Source organism: Dipodomys merriami, unplaced genomic scaffold (genome assembly GCF_024711535.1).
Source record: "Dipodomys merriami isolate MVZ:Mamm:240054 unplaced genomic scaffold, mDipMer1.0.p SCAF_156, whole genome shotgun sequence".
In the NCBI taxonomy this organism is placed as follows: domain Eukaryota; kingdom Metazoa; phylum Chordata; class Mammalia; order Rodentia; family Heteromyidae; genus Dipodomys; species Dipodomys merriami.
The window spans coordinates 1221384-1237587 of NW_027202893.1; the positions used below are offsets into that span (position 1 = coordinate 1221384).

The following is a 16204-nucleotide window of genomic DNA, read 5'->3' on the forward strand; positions in this document are numbered from 1 at the left end:
ACCGGGGAGGGTGTCAGGGCTGGGGGCTCCGTTACCCTCGCGACTCTCGGGGCCAGGCCCTAGGCCAGGGCGGAGAGCGGGGCCCGGCCGCCTCTCCTCATTCCGCGGCAGTGACCCAGGGGTCCGGCCGGCCCCTCCCCCGACGACGATGGAGGTGGAGGTGGTGGCGGACACTGAGACCGCGGCAGGCGCTCCACACAGGATCTGAGCCGGAGCTAGGCGGGACTGATCGGGACTGGCCTCCCCGTGGATCTTTTCTCTCTCTCTCTCTCTTTTTTTTTTTTTTTTTTTTTTTTTTTTGTCTTTTTGCCTGCTCCACGGAACCCGGTCGCCCACTCCGACTCCGGCGGCTGGTTCAGGATCGCTGGCTTTCAGCCGTCCGGCCGGAAACAAGCGCCAGTTTCCGGCCGGAGCGGGTTGGTGGTGACACCCAAGCCGCCCCCGGGCCTCCACTCTCCCTCCCGCCCTCCTCCCTCTTCCCTCCTCCCGCCTGTCCTGCCCCGCCCCGCCCCGCCCCGCCCAACAGCAGCCCCGCCTTCAGCGCCGCTCCCTGGCGGGCGGCTGCGGCGCTTGCCCCGTGCGTGACCCAGGGCTTCTTTGGCCTGCGTCCCCGAAGCCCCGGCGCCGCCCGCGAGCTTCCACCTGGGCTGGAAGGGTCGGGGTGAACTCTTAACTCCTGAGGTCGAATCCGTCGACTCCTGCCCTTCGGCAAGAAACAGAAAGCGGTGGGCAAGTTCTGGAAAGGTGAGAGGAATGAAAATTCTAGTTAATCTCCCGTCTTTCCGGCTGCTTCCCAAGCAGTCTCCACCCTGACCTGTCACTCTGTAAAGTGTTCGTACCCTTCTCTGTAAACACTTAACACCTGCATAACAAGGCCTCCCCATTGACCCATCAGCCTTAGACTGTTAGCACGATCAGGAAACATGGGCCACTTTTGTGTGCAATGCCTTTTTATAGCAATTCAGCTGTAAAGTAATTCAAATATTTATTGAGCTCCTACTATGTGCAGGGCACTATACTTCATGATTTTGGGGCGACATCTTTAACATTTATAAACTTACCAAACTTGTTAAGTGAATATTAGAATAAGAACTTTATCAAATACGAACCACTGTAGCAAGTACCTATGACAAATACAAAATAGAGCTAGCCTCTCTTATTCTTCAATAAAAAAAACGCTACATTCTAATTCAAATTCCTAACATTCTACCTCTGGTCTGTATATTCAAAATAGTGTTGCTTATGATCATTAGGACTACACAAAAACAAATATTACAGTCAATTTATTTTTGCTAACTACTTCCTGAAGCTCTTGGTTTCTGAAGGCGAGAGATGGAGTACAGCTATTTAAACTTACCAAGCTCAAATTAGGAAACTGATACTTGAAATAGGAAACTTCTAGACAGCTATATCTCATGGGGATGCTCTTGGGTTTAGAGTTGAACATTTGGGGCTGGGCCTAAAGCTATACATACATACCTCATTTGAGCCGGTCAGAGTCCCTTGTATAGGGAGTGTCCATACCAGTGTCCTACAATACAGGTTAACAGACCATTTGAGCTTCAACCATTTAGGCACAATTTTTGACCCCTGTTCACTGGCAAACTTGAAGAGTAGGATGATTCAAACTGAACTTCATAGATCATACCCACCCCTTGCTAGCTGAAGGTGAGATGGGAAGACAGATCCAGAGATAAAGAGCCTCAAAAATCTGGAGGCAGTTTGGCAATTGATCCAGCAATACCCCTTTTGGGCATCTACCCCGAATATTTCAAATCAGGATACAGTAAAGACACTTGCACATCCATGTTCATTGCTGTACTATTCATGATAGATTAATTATAAAAACAGCCCAGATGCCCTACAACAAATGAGTGGATCAAGAAAATGTGGTACATATATACAATGAAATTTTACTCATCTGTTTGAAAGAATATAATGTCATTTCCAGGGAAATGGATGGACCTAGAAAAAATGATGTTAAGTGAAATAAGTCAGGCTCAAAGAGACAAATGGTACATGTTTTCTCTCATACGTGAAAGCTAGATCTAAAATACAAACCTATGTGATAATATATACAGGGTTTTATGCATATACACACAAACTGACTAAAGGATGGTATACTTAGGGGAGGACTATGGACAACTAATGAATTATTTATCAGAATGATTACCAGGAAGTGGAAACATGTTTGGGGGAGGAACAACTGAAGGCACACAAATGGAGAGTGGAAGAGTGAGCAAATGCAGTCATTATATCAAATGTACAGTATGTAAAAATTGAACTAAGTACATAACTTGAGAGTAGAGATGTGTGGAGGGAAAATGGGGGAGAACAATATAAGGGGTAACATAGATCAAGATACATGGTACTCATAACCTGACTTATTGTAACCTCTTTGTACAATTGCTTAATAATAAATTTTAAAAAAACAAAAAAATGTGGAAGCTCTCCTCACCAAGGCCCTCCCACAATAAGTTATACTCATCAGTTAATTGTCTTTCTAGTCTTAACACACTACCACAGACTATTGCATTAGTATGGGGTTAAAAAGCACCTTCCATCCTCAGTACCAGGCAGACTTCTTTTGGCAATGACCACAAAGAGTTTCCAGATTCAAGATCTGGGCCAAGTTGCTGGTCAAAGTCATTTAAGTGACCACACATTATAGGCCTGCTTGGAAATTTAGGGACCAGGAAGTGATAGGGTTGCAGTTGCTTTGTGCCTGTTTCTTACACTGACCATCTATCACTCATTGTTATTTGTGTAATTGCTCAATGAGCTGCTTGTCTTTGGTCAGCTCAGCCTGTGTGGGTAGCTGTGTGGTCAGCTGGGCTAGAGGCCAGGCCACCTGGGTTCTAGTTCCAGCTCACCCAGCACCAGATCCATTAAGTTACTCCTTTCCCATTCCCATATGTTGGTTTTTCTGCCCCTACTCTTGTGATGTGCAGACATTTGGGTTGTCACTAGGTTAGATGCTCAGAAACATCTGTCTGGTATAGGTGGTTACAGCAATCTGAACACAGTTGATTGTTTCTTGCTGCCAGGTAAAACAGTAAGGAAAGAAAAGAGAAGCAGCAGAAATATCTTTACTAGTGTACATAGGCCATACACCCTCAACTGCTATTTGATTCAGAATTATTTTCCAACCTAATGACCTGTTTTTGTTTACCCATTTTAGCAATCCTAAGGGCTTTTCTATGAACTCCCAGAGCTTTTACTTCACTTAAACACAAGCAGAAAAACCAGCGCTTTGTATTTCCAGAGAAACTTAAAGGAGAATCTTAATATAGAGGCTAATGGATAGAGGAGGGGAAAATGTTCAGAGAAAGCTATTTTGCAGTTAACCAGGAAGGAGGAAAATTATTTACATTTGTATGCTTTTGCGGTAGAAAAGAAAATCAAACTAAAATAACTTCCTTTCCACCACCACCACTATAATTTAAACCAACGGGTACAGGGAGTGGGGGGTGGGAGGTGGTTCCTAAAACTATGTACAATGCATCCCTAGGAACCTCACATCAGAATTCTTAGGACTGAAGATCATGAATATATATGTATTATACATATATATTATATATTATATATACACACATACATCCCAAGGGTCTTTTTTTTTTTTCTTTCTTTGGGTTTTTTTGTTTTGTTTTGTTTTTGGTCAGTTATGGGGCTTGAACTCTGGACCTGGGCACTGTCCTTCAGCTCTTCAGCTCAAGGCTAGCACTCTACCACTTGAGCCACAGCGCCACTTCTGGTTTTCTGGTGGATGATTGGAGATAAGAGTCTCAGAGGGCCTTTCCTGCCGGGGCTGGCTTTGAACCTGGATCCTCAGAGCTCAGCCTCCTGAGTAGCTAGGATTACAGATATGAGCCACCAATGCTCAGCCTCCAAAGGTTCTTTTAAAGTTAAACATATTCCTAGAAATGAAAATATATGCTAAGAGCTAGTGGCATGGATCAAGTGATAAAGTCCTTGCCTAGCATACTTACAACCCTGGGTTCAATCCTAGTACTGCAAAAAGGAAGAAAGGAAGGAAGGGAGGGAGGGGGGAGGGAGGAAATATATATTCACAAGAAATTTACATATAAATGTTATAACAGCTTTATTCATAATAGCCCCAAACTGAAAATAGCTCATATGATCACAAACAGAAAAAACAAACAACTATATTGTCCTTGTAATTTTTCACGAATTATTTATTTATTTATTATTAATTAATTTATTTATTTATTTGCTGGTCCTGGGACTTGAACTCAGGGCTGAATACTGTCTCTGAGCTTCTTTGTGCTCAAGGTTAATGCCTGAGCCACCTGAGCCACAGCACCATGTCTGGCTATTTCTGAGTAGTTTATTAGAGATAAGGGCCTCACCGACTTTCCTGCCCGGGCTGGCTTCAAACCATGATCCTCAGATGTTAGCCTCCTGAGTAACTAGGATACAGGTGTGAGCCACTGGCTCCTGGCTTTAAATGAACTTTTTTTTTTTTTCCCCAGGACTGAGGACCGAACCCAGGGCCTTGCGCGCGCCGGGCAGGCGCCCTTCTGCTGGGCTAATCCCCTAAATGAACTACTTTTAAACAACAATATAGATGAATCTCAAAATCATTCATTGATTCTATATTTTCATTTATCTCTTCTGTTTTCCAAAGCTATAGCATATTTATTGGTGGAAGAGCTCAGTTGTAGAGGACTTGTCTAATATGTGTGGAGCCCTGAGTTTGATCTTTAGCGCTGCAAAAACAACAACAGCAACAACAAAGTGATTTGTGGGGCAAAACTAACTATTTATATAAAATTCAAGCTCATGAACAGGCAAAACAATCTTGTACATATAAATTAGTCCTGGTTATCTATTGGGGGAGAAGTGCAGAACAGAAAGGAATACAAGGGAACTTTCTGAGGTGATGGAAATGTTAATTATTTTTATTTTTGTAAGTCATGGGGCTTGAACTCTGGGCCTGGGTGCTGTCCCTCAGTTCTTCAGCTCAAGGCTAACGCTCTACCACTTGAGCCATAATGCCACTTCTGGTTTTCTGGTATTTTATTGGAGTTAAGAGTCTCGCAAAGTTTCCTGCCCAGGCTGGCTTTGAACCGTGATCCTCAGATCTCAGGCTCCTGAGTTGCTAGGATTACAGGCGTGAGCCACTAGCGCCTGGTGGAAATGTGACTCTTGATGAGTGGCTGTTACACGTATGTGTCAAGTTATATACTTAAAATTGCTATATGTAAATTTTACTTCAACTCAAAAATAAAAAAGATATCCAAGGGTTTGTTAACACCTAAACAAGCTGTAAATTTATAATTATTTGTGGATCATCTGATTGATATTTGCTTTACCCACTGGAGTCTGAAAGCTCCAAGAGGTAAATTCACTATTTTATATATAGAGAGAGTTTATATATATATATATATATATACACCAGCATAGTAGTTGACCTATGAAACTCGTTCATTCACTAGTGAATGCGTGAATAAATTGATAGACAACTAGAATCTGATAACCATTGCTTTAGTAGCTTATCATTTTACATTCATAGTCTTGTAAAAATACAACTGGGGGGCTGGGAAGGTGGCTCAGTGGTAGAGTGCTTACCTCACATGCATGAGGCCCTGGGTTCGATTCCTCAGCACCACATAAGCAGAAAAAGCTGGAAGTGGCACTGTGGCTCAAGTGCTAGGTCGCTAGCCTTGAGCTGAAGAGCTGAGGGACAGGCCTAGGGACAGTGCCCAGGCCCAGAGTTCAGCCCCCATGAATGATTAAAAAAAAAAATTAAAAAAATTAAAAATACAACTGGGCAACTCGAGCTGGGTATGGTGGTGTTTGCTTATAATCCCAACACTAGGGAGGCAGAGATGGGAGGATTCAGAGTAAGTCTGAAGCCAGCTTGAGTTACATAATGAGACCCTGTCCAAAAAAGAAAAAAGAAAAGAAAAAGAGCTGACTGGGTTTCTCTGTTCTCTGTCTGCTTGTATGCCATTGTTAGATCAAGCTTCCTGAATTTTACCATTGATCACTTCTCTCTTTTCCAAAGCTAGAGCATATTAGTTATTTTTTAAAAAATGTTCAAGCCAGGCGCCGGTGGCTCACGCCTGTAATCCTAGCTACTCAGGAGGCTAAGATCTGAGGATCATGGTTCAAAGCCAGCCCCAGCAGAAAAGTCCATGAGACTCTTATCTCCAATAAACTACCAGAAAAAAAATGGAAGTGGCACTGTGGCTCAAGTAGAAGAGCGCTAGCCTTGAGCAGAAGAGCTGAGGGACAGCGCCCAGGCCCAGAGTTCAAGCCCCATGACCGACAAAAAATAAAAATAAAAATTTCACAATTAGTCAGGCATTTGTGACTCACAGCTAAAATCCTAGCTTCTCAAAAGACTGAGATCTGCGGATTGTGGTTTGAAGCCAGCCTGGGCAGTAAAGTCTGTGAGACTCCTATCTCTAATTAACCATCAAAAAGCCAGAGGTAAAGCTGTGACTCAATTGGCAGAGCACTAGCCTTGAGCAAAAAAGGGCTGACAGGACCTAGGAAAGCCCAGGTCCTGAGTTCAAGCCCTAATACCAGCACCAAAAAAAAAAAAAAAAAAAAAGTTCACCTCTCTTCTTCCTTCTTGCATACAAAGCCATCTAAACGTTAAAGGAGATTGGGAGCAGGAAGACCAAGTAGGAGAGAGAGTGGTGAAACAATTATGGGTGAGGTTCTAGTCCCCTGCCAGTGCTTGGTTTAAACAGGTGATGAAGTTCTGATGTAAGAAAATCTGCTGAAGGCTTTTTGGAAATGACTTCTTTGTTCTTACAAGAGGACAAAAATAAATAAAGAGCTGAGCTCTAGTGGCTCACACGTAATCCTAGTTACTCGGGAGAGTGAGATCTGGGGATTGCAGTTCGAAGTCAACCTGGACAGGAAAGTCCTTAAGACTCTTATCTCCAATTAACCACCAGAAAACAAAGTGGTGCTGTGGCTCAAAGTGGTAGAGCAAAAGTGCTCAGGGAAAGTACTCAGGCCCTGAGTTCAAGCCCATGACCAAAAAAAAAAAAAAAAAAAAGAATAACTTTTTTTTCTTCTGTTGTTGAAATTCATTGAATTTTGGACTAATGTGCTGGTTAGAAGACTAGCTAATATACTAAGGATAGCACAGTTTAAAAAATAAAGAAAATCTGAGTCTTTAAGGAATGACTAAATAAATAAATACTATGGTAGGCATACTTTAAATTCTTTTTATAAGTACTATCTTTCTTAGCACTTAAGCCATTTTGAATTAAATTTCTGTTACTTATATAACCAAAAGCATCTCAACTAATAAAATGTCATCAACCCCAACTCCTTAGTTTCTACAGGATACAATAAAAATTCCAAAGGGATAGTTTGGGGAAACAAAGGAGGAGGCAACAATGCTTGATAAGAAATGTACTCACTATCTTGCCAATGTATTTGTAACCCCTGTACGGTATTTTCACAATAATAAAAAAAAAAAATCCATAACTTACCTTGCAAGATCCTATGCACCCTAACCCCAATCTGGTCCTAACTCCAGAATAGAGTAACTTGTAATTTTCACCTTTACATTTGAATTCTACTTTCTTTACCACCAATAGTGTGCTAGTAAATATTAACAACTAGCTCTCCAGGGAGGAAAAAGCCCTGATTTATAGCATTTACTTGTCCACAATGCGAATATTCCCACCACTGATGATTTCCCGACATAAGGGAACTGAACAAGAAGTTGGGAAGAGAGATAGTAAGAGACAGTTGGAGCTGACCTGAGCATGCCCTGTTTCTCAACATTTTCCCATCTGTTGCCTCCTTAGGTAGAGTTCAAGGCCCAATCTGTATCACTTCCCTTTATAAAGTTTTACGTAAAGTTCTAAACTATAAGGTCTTACCAATTAACTGGAACTTAATGATTGATTGCCTGAACTTACTTTCATGATTATTTGTTCATAGTCAACTACTACATAATTAATGAAAAACAGAGGAATAACAAATATTTCAGAAGACAGAAAGGTTCTGTGACACTAAATTACCTTCCTGTACTTTCTAAGGCTTCCTAGGATTAAGCATTAGGGGAACTCTTAAGAAGAAAATCTTTGTCTTCAGGCCTTAGGAGCACTCCAGATCACTGGTGTACCTTATTATAAATAGGACTTATCAGCTCACAATTATTACAAGTACCAGTCCCAGGGAGAGCTGAGTTAGGACATTAACTAAAGAGCTCTTGGCAAGACTGGGTGTGTTCCTATTCTAGTCTTGACAAATCCCCTGAGGATATACGAACAGGCTTGTAAGATCACAAGAGACTAACTGGCAGGTAAAGAGCCCATTCCTTAAGACAGCGAGGAGAGCAAATTCTATCTGACCTAATTGGAATGCCAGCCAGGTGGGTCAGCTTCATCTCCACCTTACATGTGACACACCCTCAGGCTTGAAGGAGACAAATAATTAAGTCTGCCAACACAATGACCAGGGCAAAGAGGGGAAACCCAGGAATGTAATGACTAAGTCACTCTTCCCCCTGACTAGCAGCACTGGGACGCAGGCCAAATTTAGGCTACTAGAAACTGACCGCACATTCAAAGAATAGAAGATGTAAGACTACATGAAGCTCTGATTATTATTTCAGGGCATTCATTTGAGCCCTACTGTGAACTCCCCATTTTTTATTTAACCAATGGTCTCTATTAACCTCTATAGTTACTACACACTAAGAGTATCTTCCTAAATTATACATGCATGCTCCTTTCCCTGCAGCACATGAATGTCTCAGTCATGTGCTGTCCACTGTTGCCTTCCAGATTGCTGAACTGAACCATTATGTGGCTGTTCCCATGTTGCTTATGGTCTGTGGACAAGCCTGCAGACAACTGCAACAACTCAGAGAAGCAAATGAAAGCTGTTTTTTTACCTGGGAAAATAAAATCTAGACTTGAAAATTGTGACTACTATTTAGGTAACTTTGCTTTTATATACAGAGATAAAATCCTAAGTGGCTCTGTGGCTCAAGTGGTAGAATGTTAGCCTTGAGCTGAAGAGCTGAGGGACAGGGCCCAGCTCCATAGTTCAAGCCCCATGACCCACAAAACAAAACAAACAAAAACAACAACAACAAAGAAATAAAATCCTGAGGTCAGAGAAAATTAAAATTAAGAGAATAAGACCAAGTACTTAGAGGATCCATGGATAAGTTCTCTAAGATCACCCAGGGAAAAGCATAAAAACAGAGGGCAATTTAAAAAGAAATGAACGACTATGGAAGAGAGAGGACGAGTAAGACAAAACTGAAAGACTGAATAAGAATAGGAGGCCCTGTGTGCTAACGGTGTACTAGCCTTGAAACACTTTTTAAATAGGTTAAGTGCCCTCAAGTAGTGTCCTTCTTTTTCCCTTCGGCACAGATCACACTCAAGTGGTAGCTCCAGTATTTACTAGTAAGTGATGCTGAATCAAACACCATGCTGTCTGCCTCCTTATAGAGACCTTCTGCAGGAACAAGAGCTCAGAAAAATGGGAGTTAATATATCATGTAAATTCTGCTGATATTTTAAATTCCCACCAGCACAAGACATGCAAAAGATGCAGCCAGTGCCCTTAAAGAAGTCCAAATCCTTCTCTGCTTGACACTTGTTCTTTATCTTATCTAGAAAAAAAAAGATGGAAAGTTGACTGTGTTTCTGCATACCTCTAATCACCAAGGGGATGAGGCAGGAGGATTGTGTGTTCAGGAGAATCAGGAGGGCTACACCTTAGAATGATGAAAGGGGTGACATGGAGCAAGATGAGATGTACTTCTAAACTGATTTGTTGAATGATAACTCCTCTGCATAACTACTTCAAGTTAATAAACATAATTTTATAAATAGATGGAAGGTGCTATGGGTGGTTAGGACAGTGTAGTCAAAGGACTGTTGGTATTCACTCCTGAAAGGAGATGTAAGTGCTACTCTTGCTGCCACACAGTGTATTGTTTTTTATTTCCTGCTTCCCATGAGACATTCCATTTGATCTTTGGTTTCTTCCTCCCCTCTTTCCCTGTATTAATAGTATCTGCAGAGCCTTATGCCATAAACAGCTTCTAACACTCAGCAAGAAAGTGTTGAGAGTAGCTGAAGCTACTGTTAAATGATGCACAACCCACTTCTTTGCTCTGGCCTATTCCTGTGGAATGTTGGGACGCTAGTTACAGACATATCTACAATGAGATAACATAGTTTGTACCAGTGGCCCTGCTTAAATGTTAGATTTTTTTAAATGTCTGAACCCATTGTCAATACCTGTGTATTGGATCATTTTATCAATTCCTTTCTCTCAATACTTCCTGACACACTCCTACCTCATTACTTGTGATTTAAACCTTTATCAAGGTACTCTATAACTGGTCTCTTGCCTTTAACCTTTGCCATCTATATTTCATGCCATGTTGTAAGCAAAGATCAGGTCATATAATCTCCCTATTTAAAAACCTTTAGTTGTATTCAAAGGGAAATGTAGCTACCACCAATAATAACATCATTATCTTCATTATCATCATTAAATAGCATTACCCATCCCTGAAAGACTAAAACTATTTGGAGAGCTGCTGCATTGTTTTGGTTGGGATCATTGTGTAACTGGAAAACAGTGTTATTTTAAACCAAAAATAACAATAGTTACTGACCCTTAAGGGAGGTGACATAATTCATATAGCAGAGAAACAATTCTTTAATTGTCACACTGCCTTCTTCCTCCAACAGAACTGGAGAAAAGGAAAGATGGTCTCTACAAGCCTCTACTTCTGAGACTCAGAATGGGAACTGAGAGATATGTTAAAGAATCCTTGGAAATAAGTTGAAGATTGAATCATAAGAAAAAGAACCCCACAGAAAAATAAGGAGTCTTTAAAGGAAGAGAAAGGCCCAAGTAATATGACAATATGGGACCTCACCATTGTCCTCAAATCTTCAGCAAAGATAAAATATGAGATGTATTTTCTGGTGAAAATTAAGTAGATGATTTGCATCTTAGTGCAATGTAGTACAACTAGCAGCAGCATATTAGCAACAATAAAACCACCCATCCATTGAGCTAGCTAGTAACCAGAGAAGGCACAAGGTTCACCCTCACCTTCAGAATCTGCACACGGGAATGAATAAACTTAAGGCAATTACACTTGAATCGCAAAAAATGGGTTATAAATTGATAAGAGGTGAGTACTTTACTTTTCACTCACTTTACTCCATGTGACAGCCATTTCCTACCTTATGAACAGAAAATACTTGCATGGTGATGATGTTGACATCCATGTTCCATTTTCCTTTCATTCAGAGGCCTGGGCCATTGTATGTTTTCTATTCCTTTCTAGCTCTGGTCAGCAAATAATGTTTCTCCTTCACAGTAGAACTGATTCTTGGGGCAGCTGCCCTTTACCCAAGTTGTGGAATTGGGTAGAACCCTTTAAACAGTGGTATTCTGGTAGCCTTTTCCTTAGTGAAAACATGAGTCTCTTCCCTAGACTTATTGCCACCCACATTTTTTTCTTCCCTGACAGGCCTCCCAAGGGTAAGTTTTGCTATTAAGAGAGATTCCAGATAATTAGTACAGGGAATTGGAATCAGAGAGAAATAATGGAAGACATCATCACCATAGTGTCCTATTTAATAAAACTAGTATCTGAGCAGAACAATAGATAGCCTCCCTGTGGTCTGAGGGAAAATAATAGACAAGGAAAAAATACAATGACAGGGATTTAGTAGTAGAGTTAGGAATAAAAGATAATTTCCAGATGATGAATCAGTATCACCTCTGTGGTGTAAGTAGTCTCTCTGCCCATAGTCAAGAACTTGAAACTATCTCATTCTGACCTTCCTCTAGGTACATCCTTACCCATTAGATGAGGAATCTATAGAATCAGGAGACATACACATTTGGGAACTAAGACCACCCTATGAGTACCCAGGAATCTGAAGTTTCCACCCCAAATAGCTGAGCCCATCACCAGGGACATCACAGCATTCCAAGCTGTGAAGATATATTTGTCCAGGTAAGAAAATGCAACATTTTTTATTTAACAAAACTTACTAGCTTTGTGTATAATTTTTACCTATTTAGGCACATGAGGTGTGGGCCTCTATTCTTGTCCCAGGACCTACAAAAGTTAAAGGTAAGCCTTTAACTTAAAAACTTAAAAAGTTAAAGGTAAGTGCTTCAGACTAGAGAATTATATATTTAAGAAGATATTTTTATTATTTAGTGAAAGCCTATTAAAGAAGGGGTGACATTGTCAAAAAAGAAATGTACTCTTTCCCTGATGTATATAACTATAATCCCTTTGTACATCACTTTTATAATAAAAATTTAAGCCTATTAAAACTTAAGATATTTATTTAAAGTTACCAATTTACCTTGAAATTTTTCTCTCAAGTCAGATGGCCCTTTATCATATCTGTGTATAAAATTACATATGCCTCCCAAATGTTTGGTGTAACTAAGTTATTAGCACCTGTTGATTTCTTAGTTCCCAAAAAAGATTGTGGCTCTTCATCTCTAATGGGCTTTTTCTGGCTCTACTCCAATCTCTGTTAGGGAAGCTCCTTCCATCTCTTCTTCTGCTTGACTTCAGTCTTCTCCAACTTCTTTTAGCTAGACTTCTACTAAGACAAAAGCAATATGTTCTTTTAAGTTCATACTTTCAAAGATTTTCTGTTAATTTATTGTTGTTGCTCCAGTACTAGAACAGTACTTTGTGCTTGCTAGGCAGGCACTTTATCACTGAGACACAGCTCCAGTTCTTTTTTTTTTTTTTTTTTTGCACTGATTATTTTTAGTTAGAGTCTAGCTCTTTGACCTGTCTGAGCCTGGACTTCAATCCTCCTATTTTGCACTTCCTGCCAGTTTGGATGACAGATGCAGATTACTATGCTCAGCTTCCCTGAAAACCAAGCCTTAGGAACTTTTTACTAACCTGGGCTAGTTCTTAACTATGCCCTTCCTTATCTCTTCCTCTTTAGTAGCAAGGATTGAAGCACAGCTTAATTTAAAAAAGAAAATCAAATAAATTAACCCATTTACATTCCTTTCTTGGAAACAAAACAACTATTTTAACTGACTCAATTTTTTTCTCCTTGGGAGGTCATATACCTTTGGTAGGAAACAAGATCTATATCAGATACTATATTGTTGAAGGTTTTGATGTCGCTTCTTTTTTTCCTATTGTAGATGAGGAAGAAGGCATGCCAGGTGTGTGCAGGGTCTTAGGGGTTGGGAGAACTTGAGTGAACTATTTATCTATAGAAGCTGGGAGGAAATGAAGCCAGAGGGTAAATACAAAACTATATTTGGGGAGGTGTGGCAGGGCTCAGTAATAATCTGGAGAAGCAAGATCTTCTCATCTCATCAAGTCTAAGGGTCAATTTAGAGCCAAAAATAGGAGGTGAAGTCAGAGAACAGGAACTCAGTAAGCTTCAGTCCAATGGTTAAAGCAGGTGGGAGGTGAAAGGGACCAGTGCCAGGGAGTGAAGTAGGCGGAGTCCCAGCAAACTCTGGCAAAACCAGGTTAGATATAGTGAGAAAACAAGGAAGCACCTTTCCAGTAGAACTTACATTTTAGTGCTCAATGAATACTTTTGTGTGTGCACATGCACCAGTCATGGAGCTTGAAGTCAGGGCCTGAACACTGTCCCTAAGCTGCTTTTGCTTAAGGCTAGTGCTCTACCACTTGAACCACAGCTCAAATTCTGGCTTTTTGGTGGTTAATTGGAGATTAAGAGTTCACTGGCTTTCCTGCCCTGGCTGGCTTCCAACTGAGATATTCAGATCTTGGCCTCCCAGTTGCCAAGATGACAGGCATGAACCACCAGCACCACCAGTACCTTTGACATGATGAAATGGGTTTATTCATTAATCAACAATACTTGTGAAGAACACATAAGACTTATTAAAATATGCCTATGGCTGGCAAATCCAGTAGCTTTCCTAAAGAGAAGCAAAAGGGAGAAAAAGATGTGAATGTGACATTTAAATTTTACTAAAATTACATACACAGTGGTTATTTTAGATATTCTCTTGCCAAATACAACATCTAACCCAGGAGTCATTTAGAAACAGAAAATTTCTTATCCCTAAATAAATTTTCTCTCCTCTCTTCCCTCCCTTCCCCCTCTGTCTCTCCTTGCTCCCAACCTGAGTCTGAAACTCATGGTGGAAGCAATAGTAATAAATAAGGCAGGGTTAGTTCCAATCATTACCTGGGACAAACACCATACAATTTCTTGCTCAACAGCTGAAGCAGCTGACCTGGCTGAAGGCACTTTAAAATGAGCCATCTTCATGGGTGATCACATGTTCAGAGCACATAGCTTCAGGGTATAGTGCCCAGCCCAATGACAGTATATCACCTGGGAACTCACTGGGAGTGCAGACAACTGACTTGTGGGCATAGACACCATAAGCCATTTAATATCTCATTACCTTATCTCTAAAACAGGCTTCCACTTCAGGTGCCTGTGGCTCATATCTGTAATCCTAGCTACTCAGGAAGCTGAGATTTGAGGATTGCAGTCCAATGACAGCCCAGGCAGGAAAGTCTGCAAGACTCATCTCCAATTAACCACTCAAAACTGGAAGTGGAGCTGGGGCTCAAAGTAGTAGAGCACTAGCCTTGAGCAAAAAAGCTTAGAGATAGCACCCAGGCCCTGAGTTCAAGCTCTAAGATTGACCAAAAAAAAAGGCTTCCATTAACTACAAATGTGAATCTATCCTGTGGCAAATTGGTTAGAAGCCATTTTCTATGAATCTTGAGTTTTGACCAGCTCTGAAGTATTTCACCAGATTCATTTTATGTCCCATTGTTTAAGAAGTTTTTCTTCTTCCTTCCTTTCTTTCTTCCTTCCTTCCTTCCTTCCTTTTTCTTTCTTTCTTCCTTCTCTTTCCTTTTCTTCCTTCCCTTTCTTTCTTTCCTTCCTTTTCCTTTCCTCCTCCTCCTCTTCTTACTCCACCTCTTCTTCTTCTCCCTCCTCTTCCTCCTTCTCTTTTTTCTTCTTCCTCCTCCTCCTGCTCTTTCTCTTCTTCTTCCTCATCCTTCTCCTCCTCTCCCAAATGAGTATCACTATGTTGCCCAGCTGGCATGTGATTCCTGAGTATAAGCAATGCCCAAAAGTCCAGTCAGTCTCTTTGCTCAACAGCAGCTCCAGAAGCCAACAGCATTAGCATCCACTAAGGTCCTATTTTTCACCAACATTGGGCTGGTAATAGAGAACTGGGTAGAAACATTAGGGTATGTTCTGAGGGTTCTAAGAGCAGAGTATGTTCTAAGAATAGAATCAAGACATGTTGGCTTCAAATACACAAAGACAGAAGTATGGAGTCTTATTCCCATGGCCACCCAGAATGGCTATTATCCAAGAAATGATGTATGAGATGGCTCACATCTGTAATCCTAACTATCTGTGAGGCTGAGACCTGAATGATTGAAGTTCAAAGCTAGCATGGGCAGAAAAGTCTGTAAGACTCCATCTCCATTAACCAGCAAAATGTCAGGCTAAAGTCATAGCTCCAGAGGCAGAGTGTAAGCTATGAGAAAGCAAACTAAGCTGGAGCATGAGGCTCTGAGTTCAAGCCCCAGTACTGGCACACAAAAAGATAAAAGGGGTTTGGGAAGGTGGCTCAGTGGTAGAGTGCCTGCCTTGCATGCATGAAGCCCTGGGCTCGATTCCTCACTACCACATAAACAGAAAAAGCTGGAAGTGGTGCGTGGCTCAAGTGGTAGAATGCTAGCCTTGAGCTGAAGAGCTGAGGGACAGCTCAACCCAGGCCCAGAGTTCAGGTCCCACGACAAAAAAAAAAGATAACTAGAAATATAGAGAAAAGGGAAACCTGGTCCACTGTCAGTAGGAATAAGTGTGACCACTTTTGAAAACAATATGAAAGACTCAAAAAAATAGAATTGCTATCTAATCAATAATCCCACTAGTGAGTATAATTCCAAAAGAAATAAAACCAGTATGTCAAAGAGATAGCCCATATTTATTTCAGCACTCTCCACAACGCCAAGATATAAAAACATCCAGGCACTGGTGGCTCAAGTCTAATCCTAGCTACTCTGGAGGCTGAGAACTGAGAATCATGGTTCAAAGCCAGCCCAGACAGGAAAGTCTGTGACTCTTACTTCGAATTAACTACCAAAAAAGCCAGAAGTGGAGCTGTGGCTCAAATGGTAGAGCACTAGCCTCAAGCAAAAAAG

At 41.1% G+C, this 16204-nt stretch overlaps 2 protein-coding genes across 5 annotated transcripts in view; one reads left to right on the plus strand and one right to left on the minus strand.

Moving 5' to 3' along the window:
- Positions 1 to 437, minus strand: part of LOC138827466 (OTU domain-containing protein 7B) — a 63529-nt gene extending 63092 nt beyond the window's left edge. For 2 of the 3 annotated variants that reach the window (XM_070022972.1, XM_070022973.1), the window contains exon 1: positions 36 to 436. The gene's annotated coding sequence lies outside the window, so the exon portion shown is untranslated. Of the gene's footprint in view, positions 1 to 35 lie in introns of all 3 variants that reach the window. The other variant, XM_070022976.1, reaches the window with a different exon arrangement.
- A 136-nt stretch (positions 438 to 573) lies between these two features.
- Positions 574 to 16204, plus strand: part of LOC138827467 (vacuolar protein sorting-associated protein 45) — an 89957-nt gene continuing 74326 nt past the window's right edge. Inside the window, exons 1-3 of one of the 2 annotated variants that reach the window (XM_070022982.1) lie at positions 574 to 744; positions 10722 to 11173; positions 11839 to 12007. The gene's annotated coding sequence lies outside the window, so the exon portion shown is untranslated. The remainder of the gene's footprint in view (positions 745 to 10721; positions 11174 to 11838; positions 12008 to 16204) is intronic. The other variant, XM_070022983.1, reaches the window with a different exon arrangement.